This window comes from Staurois parvus, unplaced genomic scaffold (genome assembly GCF_062004578.1).
Source record: "Staurois parvus isolate SC_StPar_1 unplaced genomic scaffold, SC_StPar_1.0 ptg000014l, whole genome shotgun sequence".
Classification (NCBI taxonomy): Eukaryota; Metazoa; Chordata; class Amphibia; order Anura; family Ranidae; genus Staurois; species Staurois parvus.
In genome coordinates this window covers 6,179,940-6,198,000 of record NW_028317810.1, presented here as the reverse complement: position 1 = coordinate 6,198,000, position 18,061 = coordinate 6,179,940, and the positions used below count along the sequence as shown (strand labels likewise).

At 40.2% G+C, this 18,061-nt stretch overlaps 1 long non-coding RNA gene across 1 annotated transcript in view; it reads left to right on the top strand.

Moving 5' to 3' along the window:
• Positions 1 to 3,436: 3,436 nt before the first annotated feature.
• Positions 3,437 to 18,061, top strand: part of LOC149473506 (uncharacterized) — a 40,076-nt gene continuing 25,451 nt past the window's right edge. The window contains exon 1 of the long non-coding RNA XR_016312762.1: positions 3,437 to 3,552. This is a non-coding gene — a long non-coding RNA (uncharacterized LOC149473506). The remainder of the gene's footprint in view (positions 3,553 to 18,061) is intronic.

Genomic DNA, 18,061 nt, shown 5'->3' with positions numbered 1-18,061 from the left:
GAGAGCCAATGCACCATATTTGCTTGGACAATTGAACTCGGCTAAAGCCAGGACTTTGCAAGTATTCTCCATTTTCACCTCCTTTTTATTTCTCTCTTGTGTTATTGTTCTCTTTATTTCGTTGTAACGTCTTTTCTGTAAATATTTGAATTGTACCATTTCACCTTTTGATTAACCTCCCTAGCGGTCTGATTATGTCCATATTTCTGTGCTCAAAGCAGTATATTTTTTTGCATGGAAATATGTATTTTTTTATTGTAGGCCTGTAATTTTTAGGAATAACTCACTAAAATCTGTCCGAACAAGAGTCTAGTAAACATCCCCAGTATGTTACAATTTGAAACACGAAATAATAAATTATAATGTAATAAATAATCATAAAAAATAATAGTATAATAATATTAAATTTAATTCAATAATATAATCAAACCAAAAACACCAAAATTTGAAAATGAGCGCAAAGTTCGCACATCACTGAGCAAAGTCGCAAAATCGTTTTCAGTGTCTGATGACGAATTTCCCCCATGAATCATTATCACTCAATTCTGCAAGTGGTTCTGATTTACTATCACTGTTCTCTAGCTGGTCTAAAACCGCTTTTGACCTAAAAGGACGCTTTTTGGACATCATGGACGTTTCTCAGTTTCCAGGCAGAAAGAACAGTAAAAATGCAGGCAGGGCACAGGACAAAGCACTAGTGAAAAAATATATGTGAAATGGTTTGATACAGTAATGTTATACTATGTGATTTTAGTGTATTTAGTGAATGTCACTTTTTGTCATTTTCAAATTTCCCGCCGTTCCATCCCCATACGTCCCAACGCTCGCAGGGGACGGAACCCAGATGACAGATGCCGGCATCCACCGGATTACATTGCCGGGCACACTGCAGGAGGGACATCGTGGGAGCGCAGGACAAGGTAAGTGATCGAGGGATCCCAGAGCAGCGCCGCATGGTATTACCGAGTGTAGCTCGGGGTTACCGCTTGTGGTACTGAAACTTTACCCCAAGCTAGACTCGGGAATACCACCAGGGGGGTTAATATACCCTATTTTAAAAAGTGTTAAAATTGTCTGTAAAGCTGTTAAGGCAAACTAAAGAATCCCTGTGTCTTTGTCCCTGTGATGTGTGCTACTGTATATAATAATCCTCTGAATATACCTGTCTGTGGTGACGGTGTGTGTTACAGACGTTTATTGTTCACATTTTTTCTTGCTAACATTGTGAAGGGTTGATATGCCCAAAGCTATATGGTGGCAGTTTGGAGTTTGAAGGGTTAATTGCTAATTAACCTAACCCAGTGACAATCGCTCTCAGGCTGCTGGCACCTAGATTGTGGTCCCGCAAGCTGGAAAATCTTTGTGCAAGGTGCAGCTGAGAGTGGTATTGTTACGCAAGTGACAGCATGGTGTGAGATTGTTCCGTCCTTTGTCACAAGTTGGTGAGAAAGGCAGGGGTCGGGCACCACGTTCATCACAATAGCTGCTGTCAATCACAGCCAGTGAAGAGGAAGCAGGGAGCGGAGCTGAGCCATGCTTTGTGTATCTCATAGACAGACAGAGGCGACTTGGGAGCAAGCACACACAAGCAGCTTGCTCTGGGTGCACTCAGCAGGGGTAAGGGACTGGGGCAAGGGGATGGAGTACTAGCAGGTAAGTTTGGCATGTTTGTTATTAAAAAAATTATCTTTACAATATCTTTAAGTGAGGTGATTGCTAAAGTGCTTACTGTTCACTATAAATAAAAAGAAACACTGATCTGCACACAATTATGTATTCTGTAATATGAGGCTTATTTCTGTGTTTCTGTGCCTTTCTGCCTTGTGTTCTAAAATCAGTTTTTTTTGACAGTTTATAATCTGGTGAATATAGTTCTGTTGCTACCACCCATTGCTTTTGTCTTCTACTAGTGTCATCTTATACTTGGGTATGTTGGGTTTATGTTGATCTTCCTTCACCATGTTTTGATGATGTACCATTCAATTTAATTCAACAAATGTAGAAACTACCTAAGCGGTTGTGAATACCGAAGCAATGTATTGGTGCATTTGAGAGTTAGGCTGCTACCAACAGCCAATTATAAACCTAAAAGGAAATCTCTCTTTCCTTTCCTTTTGGAGCCATTATAATTTAACCCCTTGACGCCGAGTGCCTGATAATATGCGGCTTCTCGGTGTCTGGGCCTTGATGCCGAGCAGCCACATATTTGCGTGCAATTAGAAAATACATATGTGATGAGAGCGCACGCCCTGCGCGCTCCCAGCACAAATGTCCGTGACTCACGGAAAGGTCCCGATCTCCACTTTTGATAGGGACCTTTTCCGATCATGTGACCGCCTTGACGACGAATCATGACGGTCACATGACCCTAAAACCCCGCCCGCCTCCCGGCTTCTGAAACTCTTAAAGGGCCGGAAGGCACCAGCGTTAAGAGGTTAAATTATGTAACACCAAAATGTAGAAAAGTTTCTTTTAACTATAGTTGTCAAACTAAAATCTATTATTAGTGAGTTATTCCTGAACCTTTAAATAATTATTTCAGTGTGCTGTGTTAGGAGGAGCAGCCAGAGAGTGTCATTGCTTCTCCATAGTTAGCACCAAAGCATTACAAAGCAACATTGACTCACTCCACTGCACGGTAGGGAAGAAGGCTTGTAATAAGGTTTGTTCTGTCCCTTACGTAAACCATTATTATTCTCACATTCTTCAAACTTTTCATAAATTGCACAGTGTTCTATTGATTCTGTTTGGAGACACTCACAGGTTGGCAGGTGATAGAAAGATATTGAGGTGTTGTTGACTATTTGGAGATACCGGCACAGTTACCAGTCCACAATTAGTTAGTGAAACCTAATTCAAAGACATAAACTGAAGTATAGGAGTTCAGAAACAGACACTATGGGGGTGATTTACTAAAACTGGAGAGCGCAAAATCTGGTGCGGCTGTGCATGGTAGCCAATCAGCTTCTAACTTCAGCTTGTTCAATTAAGCTTTGAAAAAAAAACTGGAAGCTGATTGGTATCTATGTAAAGCTGCATCAGTTTTTGTACTCTCCGGTGTTAGTAAATCAACCCCCAAATGTATGCTGAAAGCTGTCTCAATTTATTGGATGACTGTATGAGTATTTATAATAGAAAAGGTGCATATTATGCAGTATTTGGTCATTGGTCAGCTGCTGATGATATTTGATCATGACTTTTTGCGACTTCTGCATTGCTGAAAATCCTAATCTATACTTTTATGATTCAAAGTGCTCCATTCACAAAGCGGTATCTACTGCTTCAAGAACTGTGGTAAAATTACGCTTAGCATTTTTCAAAACGTTTTTTACCATTGACGAAAAAATTCTTCTAAATACCAAATGTAGTATTTTTTTTTAATATGTGGTATTTAACTCATGAAACCGTGTGGTAATTTACTGAATGTTGTCATATCCAGCGGCCGGTACCTCTTTTCCGGTGCACACTTCTCAGGGCTTTGGCAGAAGGGAGCGATGGCAGAGGAGTTCAGCAGAAGAGAAGCCAAACATCTTGGATCTTGTGGAGCACATGGTAAAGTACTTTTAATCATTTTAACAGCCTAATTTGTCTTTGCAATTATGCAGTTTGATGCTTTGCTTGTGGCACATGTTTCTCCTTACTTGTGGTACACTGCATCATTTCTTTTTCATCTTTTACTTGTGGCACGTGTTTCTCGTTACTTGTGAAACACAAGGAATCATTTCTGTTTCAGTCTTTGCTTGTGCCACATGGTTGTCCTTACTTATGGAACATTCATGCCTTATTTTTGCATGTTCATACCTGTTTTTGGCATTATACTTCTGCATGCCCTTCTATGCTTGCTGCACAGATGGCTCATGTTTCTTTGCCGAAAATGCTCTTTGTAAATGTTTCTTCCCCATTTGTTTGGAATTGTGAAGCATATCCCAATATTTTTGTTGTGCAGTTGTTTGATATGGTCTAGAATAGGAAAACATTTAATTTTATCCAGTTTTTTTACAGCTCCAAACATTCAACTGTGAGGAAGATATATACACTCCATCTGACAATAATCATGACAACTTCAGGCACTCTCCAGAACATCAACTTAATGTCAGTGTTAAGGCAGTCAACCTTCTGCCAGCATCCTCAAGTTCCAAACCAACTGATGCCAATTTACCAAAAATTTCAGCAGATGTCAATGCCAATTTGGGTTCTCCCATTTCACCAATCTACATATGATGTGAGAATACTATATGTTGCACACAAAATCCTGACCGGGAACATTTTGTTTCTGACCAGCAGGAGAGTGAGAGGTTCCACTGAGCTCAGATAGAATACTGTAAAATATTAGAAGGTCATTTGAAGGCCATTGATGGTGAATTAAAGGCATGAAGTCTATGGCACAGTAAACCACCAGATAGTGAAAAAAAGTGTAACCTGCTTTTAAGGACCCCAAAGGTAGGCTTAATGACACTTCTTTATTAGAATTGCTGCATTGTTCCAAGCTTCTGCAGATGTTGAGAACCTCAAGAGTGGTGTTAGCAGCCAGGGCAGACAAGGATAGCCAGAATCATTAGTTTGAAAATTCCACTTTTTTGAACAACAATAGTATATCATGATGAATGGGTAATAACAGTAAGATTTCTTGCATACATTTTGGCCTTAAGCCATATGTAAACTGGCTTAGGTGGTAATGGTTTTACCAGGATCATGGCTGTAGGCGCAGCTGTAATTCTGGCATAATTTTGTTGAGCATGCAGTGTCCTTTACTTTCCATCCAGACAATAAATGTACAGGGGGCAGAAGGGGCACCATATTGTAAACACCACCCACCATTTCCGGGCCCTGACAATACAATGGGGAGCAAGGGATTAACCACTTCAATACCGGGCACTTTTACCCCCTTCCTGCCCAGGCCAATATTTATCATTTTGTTCACACAACTAGAGCTTTCTTTTGGTGGTATTTAATCACCATTGGGGTTTTTATTTTTTGCTAAATTAACAAAAAAGACCAAAAATTACACGTTTTTCTTTGTTTCTGTCATAAACGTTTGCAATTACTTGTTCTTCATAAATTTAGGCCAAGATGTATTCTGCTACATTTCTTTGGTGAAAATAACCCAAAACAGTATTTATTATTTAGTTTGTAGGAAAGTTATAGAGTTCACAAACTTTGGGATATATCTGAAAATTTACCAATCCTGAAGTACTGACAGTCAATCTAATTTCTTGAGGCCCAAAAATGTCAGAACAGTACAGATATCCCCCAAATTACCCCTTTTTGCAAAGCAGACAGTCTAACATATTTCAGAAGAGGCATGGCAAGTTTCTTGAAGTTGTCATTTTTTTGTCATTTTTTTTGGAAAATTAAGAAATTAAAAAAATTATTTTCACAACTTTTTTTTTTTAACATACTGTCACTACTGCAGTACAGTGTCATCATATAACTGGTGTGGTGGTGATCGGGGACACTGACTGGTGACAGTACGGAAAAAAAAAAGATAATTTTTTTTTAATTTTTTATATTATTTATTTTTTTTATAAATTTTTTTCTCTTCTTTTAAGATTTTGTTTCATATTAAACTATGACCAAAGTAGTATAATGTTATCATAGTAACATTGTACTACTCTAGGGAAGTGATCAGTATTTTTTTTTTTTACACAATTTGATTGCTTATAGCAAAGAATTTATTTGCTGTAAGCAAGCATTTAACTGAATGAATATAAATGGTGAATGCTTGTGAGCTATTATGAAATGAGGTGTTCAATATGTGACTTTAGATGTCCTTATTTCTCACGTGAGGTTCGCTGGCACTTGCACTGACTCATATGCTAGTGTATATATAATATTTTCAAAATAGATAGTGCCGCGCTCCCATGTACCAATATGTATATCTTATACTTTCAAAGTGCTAATGAATAGCTTTCAAGATACTGCATGTATCAAACAATTATTACTAGTGACTCAAAACATCATTGTGAATATTAATCTTCATGCAAGTGACATTAATAACTGATAATCCTAAGGTGATAGTGCCTATTAAAGTACAGTGATATACAAATCAGAAATACTCCTCTATTCTACTGTGATCCTTATATTTATATTGTGCAAACACATATATATTATGTGCACGTGCTTATGATATATTCAATAAAAAAAAAAAAAAAAAAAAAAAAAAGTCTTTCAAAATAAATGTGCAGGTGGATTCTTTGTTCCCTCTCGCCGAGTGCTTAATGGTCTCCCTATGTGCTCACCTCTATATTTGCCTGAATAAATCCAGGCAAATACACTTTTTATCCTTCCAGGATAGATGGGATGGAATGATGCTCTTGAATTATCTCAGAAGGTGGATGTGGATTTATATTTGTTCTCCTGTAGCTGCTCATGAGTGGGTATACTGACCATCTCTCTGAGGATCTCCCAATTCCCCTCCTGGGGCTGTTTCCTTTTCCAGTCTTCCTTATATCAGCTCAAAGGGTGTTGTTCAATTGAGAAAGGAAGACAAACAGACCATAGTGTCTTATCCTTGTGCAAAAAGGGGGTTTATTGCTGCCAGTTGCACAGTAGTATACAATTGTAGTCCAGCATAAATGTGCTCTGCCTCTGTTCCTGCAGTGCTGTCTACCTGTGTCTGTATTCAGATCACCGAGCCTCTCCAGTGCAATGTCGTGACGTCAGAGCCCCTCCCCTACGCGTATCGTCACAGGGTCACGTGACTTCATCAGGGGGAATGATTAGATGCCACGACTATGCTAATACTCCTATTTATATCTCTCGGCCGCCTTTTTACTGGAGCCCAATGGGCGCGGCCATTTTCCCAGTGATTTTCTTAAACTCTATGTATGGTGAGTGTTTACACCTGTGTGTCTACTCAAATTATAACGTGATATCTGTCTGCCAGACATTGCTAACTGGGTCAGCTGTGATCTGTCTCTTGCTCTGCAGTTTCTAAACAGTGGCTGTTGGCTATACATTATATTGCTGAAAGTATACCTATTAGGCTAAATTAAAACCATGTTTTATTAATAATACAATATTAAAAATATAAAATTCAAAATTATAAATTTAACCAATAAAATAAAATAAAAAAAAAAAAAAAAAAAAAAAATATTTTTTTAAAAATCAAATAATTTGATTTTTAAAAAAATATTTTTTTTTTATTTTATTTTATTGGTTAAATTTATAATTTTGAATTTTATATTTTTAATATTGTATTATTAATAAAACATGGTTTTAATTTAGCCTAATAGGTATACTTTCAGCAATATAATGTATAGCCAACAGCCACTGTTTAGAAACTGCAGAGCAAGAGACAGATCACAGCTGACCCAGTTAGCAATGTCTGGCAGACAGATATCACGTTATAATTTGAGTAGACACACAGGTGTAAACACTCACCATACATAGAGTTTAAGAAAATCACTGGGAAAATGGCCGCGCCCATTGGGCTCCAGTAAAAAGGCGGCCGAGAGATATAAATAGGAGTATTAGCATAGTCGTGGCATCTAATCATTCCCCCTGATGAAGTCACGTGACCCTGTGACGATACGCGTAGGGGAGGGGCTCTGACGTCACGACATTGCACTGGAGAGGCTCGGTGATCTGAATACAGACACAGGTAGACAGCACTGCAGGAACAGAGGCAGAGCACATTTATGCTGGACTACAATTGTATACTACTGTGCAACTGGCAGCAATAAACCCCCTTTTTGCACAAGGATAAGACACTATGGTCTGTTTGTCTTCCTTTCTCAATTGAACAACACCCTTTGAGCTGATATAAGGAGGACTGGAAAAGGAAACAGCCCCAGGAGGGGAATTGGGAGATCCTCAGAGAGATGGTCAGTATACCCACTCATGAGCAGCTACAGGAGAACAAATATAAATCCACATCCACCTTCTGAGATAATTCAAGAGCATCATTCCATCCCATCTATCCTGGAAGGATAAAAAGTGTATTTGCCTGGATTTATTCAGGCAAATATAGAGGTGAGCACATAGGGAGACCATTAAGCACTCGGCGAGAGGGAACAAAGAATCCACCTGCACATTTATTTTGAAAGACTTTTTTTTTTTTTTTTTTTTTTTTTTTTTTATTGAATATATCATAAGCACGTGCACATAATATATATGTGTTTGCACAATATAAATATAAGGATCACAGTAGAATAGAGGAGTATTTCTGATTTGTATATCACTGTACTTTAATAGGCACTATCACCTTAGGATTATCAGTTATTAATGTCACTTGCATGAAGATTAATATTCACAATGATGTTTTGAGTCACTAGTAATAATTGTTTGATACATGCAGTATCTTGAAAGCTATTCATTAGCACTTTGAAAGTATAAGATATACATATTGGTACATGGGAGCGCGGCACTATCTATTTTGAAAATTTAACTGAATGAAATCGATTCATTCAGGTTTTTTTGTTGTGATTAGCTGTGACTGGCCACGGCTAATCACATGACACAGATGGGCTGTGATTGGCCCAGCCTGTGCATGTGATCACTGTGACCATTCACAGCTAGACACACTTGTATACAATGGATGGCATGACAGGAAGCCATCCATTGTTTACAACTGTCATGTGACCTGCTGTGATTGGTCACCGTGGCCAGTACACAGATCTGTCATCAGCCGTGTCCAAGGTACACAGCCACTGACAGATCTCGCGACAGCATGGCCCTGCAGGCATGCGCAAAGTGCAATCCAGGAAGGATGTCATTTGACGCCCTCCCGGATCGATGAGAGGCTCGCTGGCCGTCATTTTACTATAGACCGGGCAGGAAGTGGTTAATGCAAGCTGATGTGGTAGAAAGACACTGAATAGTGGCAGAAAGTTCCTTGGCCCAATTTCTTACGTGTGAAGCAATAAACCTGCAACAACAAGGCTTTTATCCCTCTGGTTTAGTTATTTGTTTCACAGCCATCAGTAGGTACTGGATGAGCCAAGACAAATATGATTTGTATTTTTTGCCTGCAAGGTGTGGAACATATGAACATATACTTCCATGTATGTAGCATCATTGAGACATATTTTATAATACAAATAATCTTACCAGGAAGCTAGCCTCCAGTTAGTCTGTTATTGTCAAAATTGCTGGTAGAGATGTGACTGTCTTAATATGTGTGCATCATGGACAGATCCTAGGAAGCCAGTGACCACATTTCTGTTTAACATATTTGCATCATAACCAAGTGAGTGGTACGGTGAATATGCTTTTTGTCAGAGAGGACAAAAAAGGCACATGAGTGCAATCTTTTACACCCGTGGCATTGGGAATCATGACCGGATCTAGCCTATTTGATCAGGGAGTGCAGTAAAACGTTATGGGTCATAGTGATAACACTAACACTCTGTCACATTTATTACCCAGAAGTAACATCTGGCAGGTAGTGCAGAGGGATGCCATTATGTATTAGACTGTCATTGGATTAGGATAATTAAACAGAACCCATGCCCCCTTATATCTGGTATCCCTATCAGAGTCCCTCTACATCAGGAGGAGTCCTCAAGCGAGTCCCCCTTTACATCAGGGTTACTCATCAGAGTGCCCCCTTACATAATTTGTCCCTATCAGAGTGCCCCCTTACATCAACTGTTGGCATCAGAATTCCCCCTTACATCAATTGCGCCTATCAGAGTGCCCCCTTACCCCTTTACATCAACTGTCCCTATTAGAGATTCCTCTTACATCAAATGTCCTCTTCAGAGTGCCCCCTTACATCAATTGTCCCCATTAGATGGGCACAACCCACCCCAGCATCTCCCAAGATCAAGGCCTGTTGGGAATCCTAGCTACAGCATAGAAATCATTCCTAATTTGATCCCACTCATGACATTTAGTAAGCATGTTTATATATTTGGAGGCGATATGCCTGGAGCCCTGCAGGGCCTTAGTAAGTATATGTGAAAAAGGTGGCTTGGATACTCCACTCACCTCTCCCGCTACCATCTGATAGGAGGCCTTTGCCAGAAAAGTGCAGGGCAGCCAAAAACTTGATCACTGATAGAATTGTATGACTGTGCTGTGGGGTGGGCTCCAGAAAAGCTCACAATTCCCCAAACAGCAGCATAATCAGCTCCTTAGACAGGCAATAATTTAGTCAGCACTTCTGCTCCAGTGAAATCATCAAGTAAGGTGCTCTTTTTAATAGAACGTGGACACATTATAACTGCTCCCTCTGCCTGTGTGGGTTTCCTCTGGGTGCTCCGGTTTCCTCTTACACTGCATAGACATGCTAGTAGGTTAATTGGATCCTGTCTAAATTGACCCTAGAATGTGTATGTATGAAGGTAAGTTAGGGACCTTAGATTGTACGCCCCTTGAGGGTTAGGGACTGATGTGAATGTACAATATACTGTATATGTAAAGTGCTGCATAAATTGACAGTGCTATATAAGTACTCTTCTTCTCCTTGCCCTCCTTTGAATGGCCTGAAATTCCAACAAATTAGCCTCAAAAAGCTCCATTAGGGATGCAGAGGAGAGCAATGATATGTCCAGCTGCCAAATGTGAGTATAGACTAGCCAAATGAAAGAGAAATAAAAGCAAAGGTTAGTTTTTAGAAGGCATCTTATATTCATTGTAAAATCATCAGTAAATTGAATATATACCTTCCCACCATCAGATAAGTGTGAGAGCAAGGAAAAATAAATGTAGAGACAAAAGTAGAAAATTCAAGAAAAGTGTGACATTCTGCTTCATAAAAACACTCAGTACCCTTCCAAACATTTTAATTTTACACCACAATGTATCTACACTAACTTTTTATTTCTCAAAGAGAAAACTAAGTCCGATTTCTCTTTATTTACTAAATAAAGAGAGCCATATTTCCTGCACAATCACGATGCATTTCGGGACGCATTCCGATTTTTTTCCCTGATGCGATTAGTATTTTCTTAGTCTGCTTGACTGAATCTTTTTACTCATGCAGTGTTTGAATTGAAAAGAAAATGTAAATGTAAAGAAAATGATCTTCTGATATACTCTCTTGTACTCCCTTGTACCTTTTGAAAAAATTCTTATATTGCCAGAACAGTGTTCTTGGAAGGAAAAGTGCTACATTGTGGTTTTAGGGACACAGCTCAAGTCGTTCAACACATTTCTGGTCAGTTTGAGTAAATATCATTGTTCTCTTTGCTCACTCACTGTTCATAATAATGAAAAAAAAAGCCGGATAAGTTTTAGTCAAGGCATTTCAAACTACATATGCCCTCTAACAGTTTTATCAATTACCATGTTAGTTTCAAGAACCGTGTAATTGGTTTACTGTTTCTGTTTAAAAAAAGTGTGGCTGTTTTACTAAAGGAACACAGAACATTCACTTTGTAAAATGAATTCACCTTGCAAGAGAATTTTCAAAACACTGAAAGATAAGCGTAAACTAAAAAGAACAGTGGAACTTTATATCACAGATAACCAGAAATTGAAGTGTACACTGCTAATTTTTTTTCCCCAGAACCAACACAGAGGAGATGATTCAAATAAGGTGTCAAAGTCTGATTTCTAGCAGTGTGTATGTAGTCTTACAACATGTGCAGTAAATCCAAGCAGTTCTTGTTTGTAACACTTTTACAGTTTGGTGCTATTGTTACAACAAATTTATAAAGAAATACTGCCAAAGCAGAGATAAGGACAGTGAAGGTAAATAAAACCACTTCCATGTTAGAGCAAATTGCTGATTGTGTCACACATGTAATTATTGTGTCACATCTTTGACACAATTCTGTAAAAAAAATTGTCTTTATATTCAACAGATTTATGTATACTTTACTGACGCGTACAAAAATCTGTTGCAAGTTCTACCATTTGTTGCACTACCGCGAGACAGTTTTCTAAAGAGTATCTATGACATGCTTTATGAATTTCAGAAAGAGTATTTTCTGTAGTGCTCCCCGTGTCCTCCATAAATCTCTTTAATCTCTTGAAATACTCTCTATACTGCCAGCATTAGTAAATACAGTAGAGATAGGAAAGTTCTGTATTTTTTTATGTTTATTAAATTTTTCACATACAACAAAAACATAGTACATACCAGGGGCAGACTGACAACTCATGTGGCCCCCGGGCAATAGGGGATCATGGGGCCCCTGTGTCCTTGCCCAAACTCAAAAAAACCTATGAAAAAGGTACCAGGGGCATCTCATGCGGCCCCCTTACTGACCCCGGGCCCTCGGGCAATGCCCGAGTTTCCAAATGGTCAGTCCGCCCCTGGTACATACACAACTATAAAGCGATATCACTCGCAGGGGTAATTATGCATCAAAAGACACAATAGTGTAGAGTAGTGAGGGAAACACCAAAAATCAGTAAGGTGCGGCATAAAGTGCGTAAACAATCATGTGAACAAGTTTACAACAATTATAGGATGCTGCCATAGGTTAGGAGGTCTTGTAGATCTGCTAAGAGTTCAACTAGAGCTAGATGGTGACATGGCAGAGGCGGTAGAAGCCATTTACTCCAAACCCTATCATACTTCTTAGGGCAGCCTCTATGTATGTACCTTTATATAGGGGTAGGTTATTATTCACCAGACTTTTCCAGTGGGAAAGAGAGGGAAGGGCCTGTTTTTTTCTAATTTAGCACTATGGCCTTCCTGTTGTAAAAAAGGAGTAGACTAACTTGGGTGCATTCTGAAACTGTTGGAATACATTTTCTACTAACCGCAGCAGGCAAACACTGATGGAATGGAACAGATGTGACTCGATTAATCAGGGTAATCACCTCCTCTCAAAACCTCGCTATCACAGGACAGGTCCTAAATATATGAGAAAAATCTTCCAGAGAAGAACCACATCTCTCCGGAGAACAGGTGGAGTAGAGTCTATATGGTGTAAAATAAGCTCTGTGTACCACTTTAAACTGTATGAGCTGATCTCGTAAAGATATCAAGGTTCGGAAAGGGAAATCCCAAATGTCATCCCAATCATCATTGTCCAAGTTTGGTGCATCTCTCAGCCAACGGGCCTTAAGTTCCTCCAGAGGAGATAGGGAAATCAAGATGAGATGAGAATACAACTGAGAGGTAGGTTTCTGCTCACACTCCATACGGACTACACATTCTAAATCAGACTGGGCAGCCACAAGTGAGAATTGAGGAAACTGAGAGTGAAAGTCAGGGGAGAGCTGCATATAACGGAAGATAAAGTATAGCTAGCTGGAACATTATAAGTGGAGGACAGTTTAGACAAAGGGATTAATATCTGTTGAGGGGCAATCTGAGAGATAATTTTGATGTTGTATGCGGTCCATACTTGTGGCTCTGGGAGCCACTAATATAGGTGGGACAGGGTGAGATTAAGCCACAAAGGTGCATACAGTGACACAGCTAATTTTGGTTAGTTTTTACAGGCTAATGCAACTATCGAGGCTCGCAAGGTGGTAAACATAGAGGGACTGAGGGGATATGGTGCCAGAGGACCTCTAAATAGAAGAAATTTAAGGGCTTTCAGAGAGTGGACTACAGCCACCTCTAGGAGTGTGGAAGAGTTGGAGGTGTCTGGGTTTAACCACCAAGCCACTGTCACCAATTGGGAAGTTAGAAAATATTTGTAGCAGTCAAGGAAGGCAAACCCCACCTGAGTGACAGGACGCATCAACAACAATTTATATGTAGGTTTTTGAGGATCCCAAAGGAAGGAGGAAAAAAGTTAGTTGAGTTTCACCAAAAAACTAAGGGAAAGAAACTCTGAGGCCTCATGAGAAATAAAGACCCCCAGATATTTGAAGTGATCAACCTACTGAAGGGGTGTATCAGGGGGGCCATAGCTTGAGCTCCTGAGTTGACTGGGAACAACAATGGTTTAGCCCAGTTCACTTTTAGTCCTGTGACAGCAGAGAAGGAGTTGAGGACCTGAAGGGCACCCTGTAACGATGGGCCTGCATCATTCAGAAAGAGTAAGAGGCCATCAGCATATAGAGCTACCCTTTCCTCAAGCTAGCCAATCCGAAGTCCTTTGATTGTTGGAGAAGTACAAAGGGCTTCCACCAGTGGTTCGATAGCTATAGTGAAACAAGCCAGGGAGAGAGGGAAACCTTGCTGTGTACCCCTATACAGACTAAACGGGGCTTTTAACCCACCTCCAAACCAAACAGAGGCCGCGGGGGTTTGATAGAGTACCTTCAACCATTCAATAAAGACCGGGGGAAAACCCATTCTATAAAGTATCTCCCACAGGGAGGGTCATTCAGTAGTGTCGAAGGCCTTTTAAATATCAAGTGAGGCCACCACTCTTGAGACAACATTTAAATGCTGAGCATGTAAATTTGTATATAGTCCATGAAGATTAATTTCAGTGGCTCTATGGGCATAAAGCCTGTTTGGTCACACTCAATAACAGTGGGCAGCATAACATGTAGCTTGAGGGTAATGTATTTAGTTAGAATTTTTAGATCATTATTGAGTAAGCTATAGGCCTGTAGGAGGCACAGAGTTTAGGGTCCTTAGCTGAGTTTTAGATTAAGGTCAGATGAGCGTGGTTCATAGAAGTAGGTAGGGTGTCCAGAGCCAAAGAATGTGTGTACAGGGAAGCCAGGATTGGAGCCAGTGACTCGCTGTGGGCTTTGTAATATTCGATAGAGAGATCGTCAGGACCCAGATCTTTCCCTGAAGGAAAGGACTGTACAATCATAAGAACCTCTTTGGAAATGATAGGGTGCACCAATTATTATTATTATATAGGATTTATATAGTGCCAACAGTTTGCGCAGTGCTTTACAATATAAAGGGAGACAGTACAATTACAATGCATTTCAGTACAAAAGGAATAGGAGGGCCCTGCTCATTGAGCTTACAATCTAAAGGAAGGGGAAGGTGGTACAAAAGGTGATAGCTGCGGGGGGATGATCTGATGGAGGTGGCTTAAGTTCAGTTCTGAGGTAGAGGTGGAGTAGGCTTCCCTGAATAAGTGAGTTTTCAAAGTTCGCCTAAAGGCAGACAGGGTGGGGGCTGACAGGACGTATTGAGGTAGGGAATTCCAGAGGATGGGAGAGGCTCTGGAGAAGTCCTGGAGGCGAGTGTGGGAGGAGGTGAGAAGGGAGCTAAAGAGCAAGATATCTTGGGAGGAGTGGAGCAGATGATTTGGACGATATCTGCAGATGAGGATGGTGATGTAGCTAGGGGCAGTGCTATGGATGGCTTTGTATGTTGTGGTTAGTATTTTGAATTTTATACGCTGGGTTAGTGGAAGTCAATGAAGGGATTGGCAGAGAGGGGCAGCAATCGCTGATCGGTTGGTATGAGTCTAGCAGCAGCATTCATAATAGACTGAAGAGGGATAACCTGTGTAACGGTAGACCAGTGAGGAGGAAGTTGCAGTAATCAAGATGGGATATAACCAAGGTATGGATAAGTTGTTTTGTGGTGGCATTGGTCAGAAAGGAGTGGATTTTGGGAATGCTGCGGAGTTTGAGGCAGCAGGATTTATCCAGTGATTGAATGTGGGTCCCAAAGGAAAGGTCAGAGTCTAGGATTACATCTAGCACCCTGGCATGAGGGGAAGGACCAGTGGTTGTGCTGTCGATCTTAATGGTAAAGTCATGAGTGGGGGATTGGGGAGGAGGAAATATTACAAACTCAGTTTTGGAAAGATTGAGTTTAAGGTAGTGATGTGACACCCATACTGATATGTCGCTTAGTATATTTGTGATACGTGAGGAGATTGAAGGGGTGAGCTGGGGAGTGGAAAGATAGATCTGGGTATCATCAGCATAGAGGTAGTATTGGAAGCCAGGAGAGGTTATCAATTGGCCCAGGGAGGAGGAGTAGAGAGAGAAAAGAAGGGGCTCAAGGACAGAGCCTTGGGGTACCCCAACGGAAAGAGGAAGAGGAGCGGAGGAGGAGTTGTTGTATGAGATGCTGAAAGTGCACTGAGAAAGGTAAGAGGAGAACCAGGAGAGAGCAGAGTCACAGAGGCCAATGGAGTGGAGTTTACTGGGGAGGATCGGGTGGTCGACTGTGTCAAAGGCAGCAGAAAGGTCTAGGAGTATAAGTATGGAGTAATGGCCATTGGTTTCAGCAGTTACTAGGTCATTAATGAGTTTTAGTAGGGCAGTTTCAGTGTTGTGGGGGGAAGCTAGACTGTAGAGGATTGAGAAGGTTGTTATCGGTGAGGTAGCGGTTCATAATGTTATAAACAAGGCACTCGAGAAGCTTGGAGGCAAATGGGAGCAGGGAGTTATTCAAACAGGTGGGGTTCAGAGAGGGTTTTTTAAGTTTGGGGTAACCAGTGCATGTTTGAGAGGGGAGGGAAAGGTGGCTGTGGAGAGTGAGAGGTTGAAGATGCGGGTTAGAGAGTTTAGGATAGAGCAGGAAGGAGGCTGCAATAATCGTGAGGGGACAGGGTCCAAGGGACAGGTGGTGAAGTGAGCATTGCAAAGGAGTTCGGTGACTTCCTCGGTGGTAACAGGGATAAAGGAGGAGAGTGTTGAGAGTAGTGTTGGGCCTGGTATGCTGGTTGGAGGAGGAAGCACCAATGCATCATGCTCTGCATGTGAGAGCCACGCAAGGGCCAGAGGATCAATATGGAGAGATCCCTTGGATGGAAGTCAGAGTGGAGGGTGGAAGTACAGTATATAGGGAACTATAGAATTGTCAGAAGGTCTCTAGCACCTCTGATGGAGAGGAGGCCACGTCTCCTGCAGAGGATTGGAGTTCAGTGAAAGATACATAACCCTAAATGGAAAAACTAATGGAGCTTTGGAGGCACCATACCACAAAATTAAATATTCAAAAAAGTAACAAAATATAGCTTTATTAATAAAATTCAATACAACAGTTGTGGTGTTGAGGGTTGAAATGACAAAACATTCATCTTAAAAAGCATGATGTAATAGTAACAAACACAATCAATATAAACCATTACAAGATATGGTCTTGAACAGTATAAATGTCATGATAATTATGATGGTTCCAAGTTAATACTTGGCTAGTTGCTCTGACACGTTTCACGAAACACAGCCCGCTTCTTCAGGGAGACAAAGTATGTGATTCTAGAATTATACAAGAATGGCAAAAAAAGTTAAAATTAATATATAGCATGTTTAGAGAGATAATGATGGATCTAACAAACGTTCTCAGCATATTACCCATTGATGACATCATGGACTTTATGGGAGGCCAGTGGAAAAACATGAACAATGGATCCCAAAAGGAAGGGAAGAAAAGGATCCCTCAATCAGAAATATGGATATCTGCCAGTTAGGAAAAGTTACGAATCCATAATAGGAAGCTGAAAAATCATCAAAAAATAAAAATGTTTAATTATCCCAGAGTATTAAAAGCCACACCCCTACTCCCCAAACTAGTTGTATATTAGAGCTCTGAAATTGAAACAATGGAAAAACATATTAAAAATATATACTACCCATAAAAAGGTCTAGCAACTTCATGCTATGTTATATAGCCAGATTCTCAAGTTAATTATTACAACCTCTTCAACAGACTTTTGTAAGGAATGGGTGGTAGCCAATTGTTCTTTCTTTATGAGGGCTATGGAAGAGATAAATTGACCATATTTGTAGGCCTTGAATGTGTCCTAAACAACATCAGGAGAGGAAGACCCTGCACTATGGTCCCAGTACTCAATTAACAAGGGAGGTATTTTTGTGGCCAATTCAGGATGGGAGATCTATTAGGGTCTCAGGTGCCATAAGAAAACATTGCGAGAGGTGGGAAAGTAAAGAACTAGGGCCATGAGGCAATAACCAGATAGCACCTGGGCAAGTATTATGCTTCCACTACATCTGCTAGGAGTGAAGGATTAGCAAAGGCCATGTCAATACGAGAAGAAATCTAATAGGAGGCAGAAAAATAGGAGTATACAATTATTTGTAAATCACTTACAGTATTTTATGTTTTGATGAGGTGTTCAGTCTGGATTTTACTTATTTCCTATTTTTTTCAATGTCACTGTAGGTCACTGAGTTATTTTTTTATATGCAACGTTTATTGAAGGTATTGATCACTTGCTCACCAGGGAGAGTGCCCAGTCAGGTGATTACTATATACTTGCTTCTATTTATGATGGTGGGTTGGGTTAGTTATATTTGAGTAGCGCAGCATCAA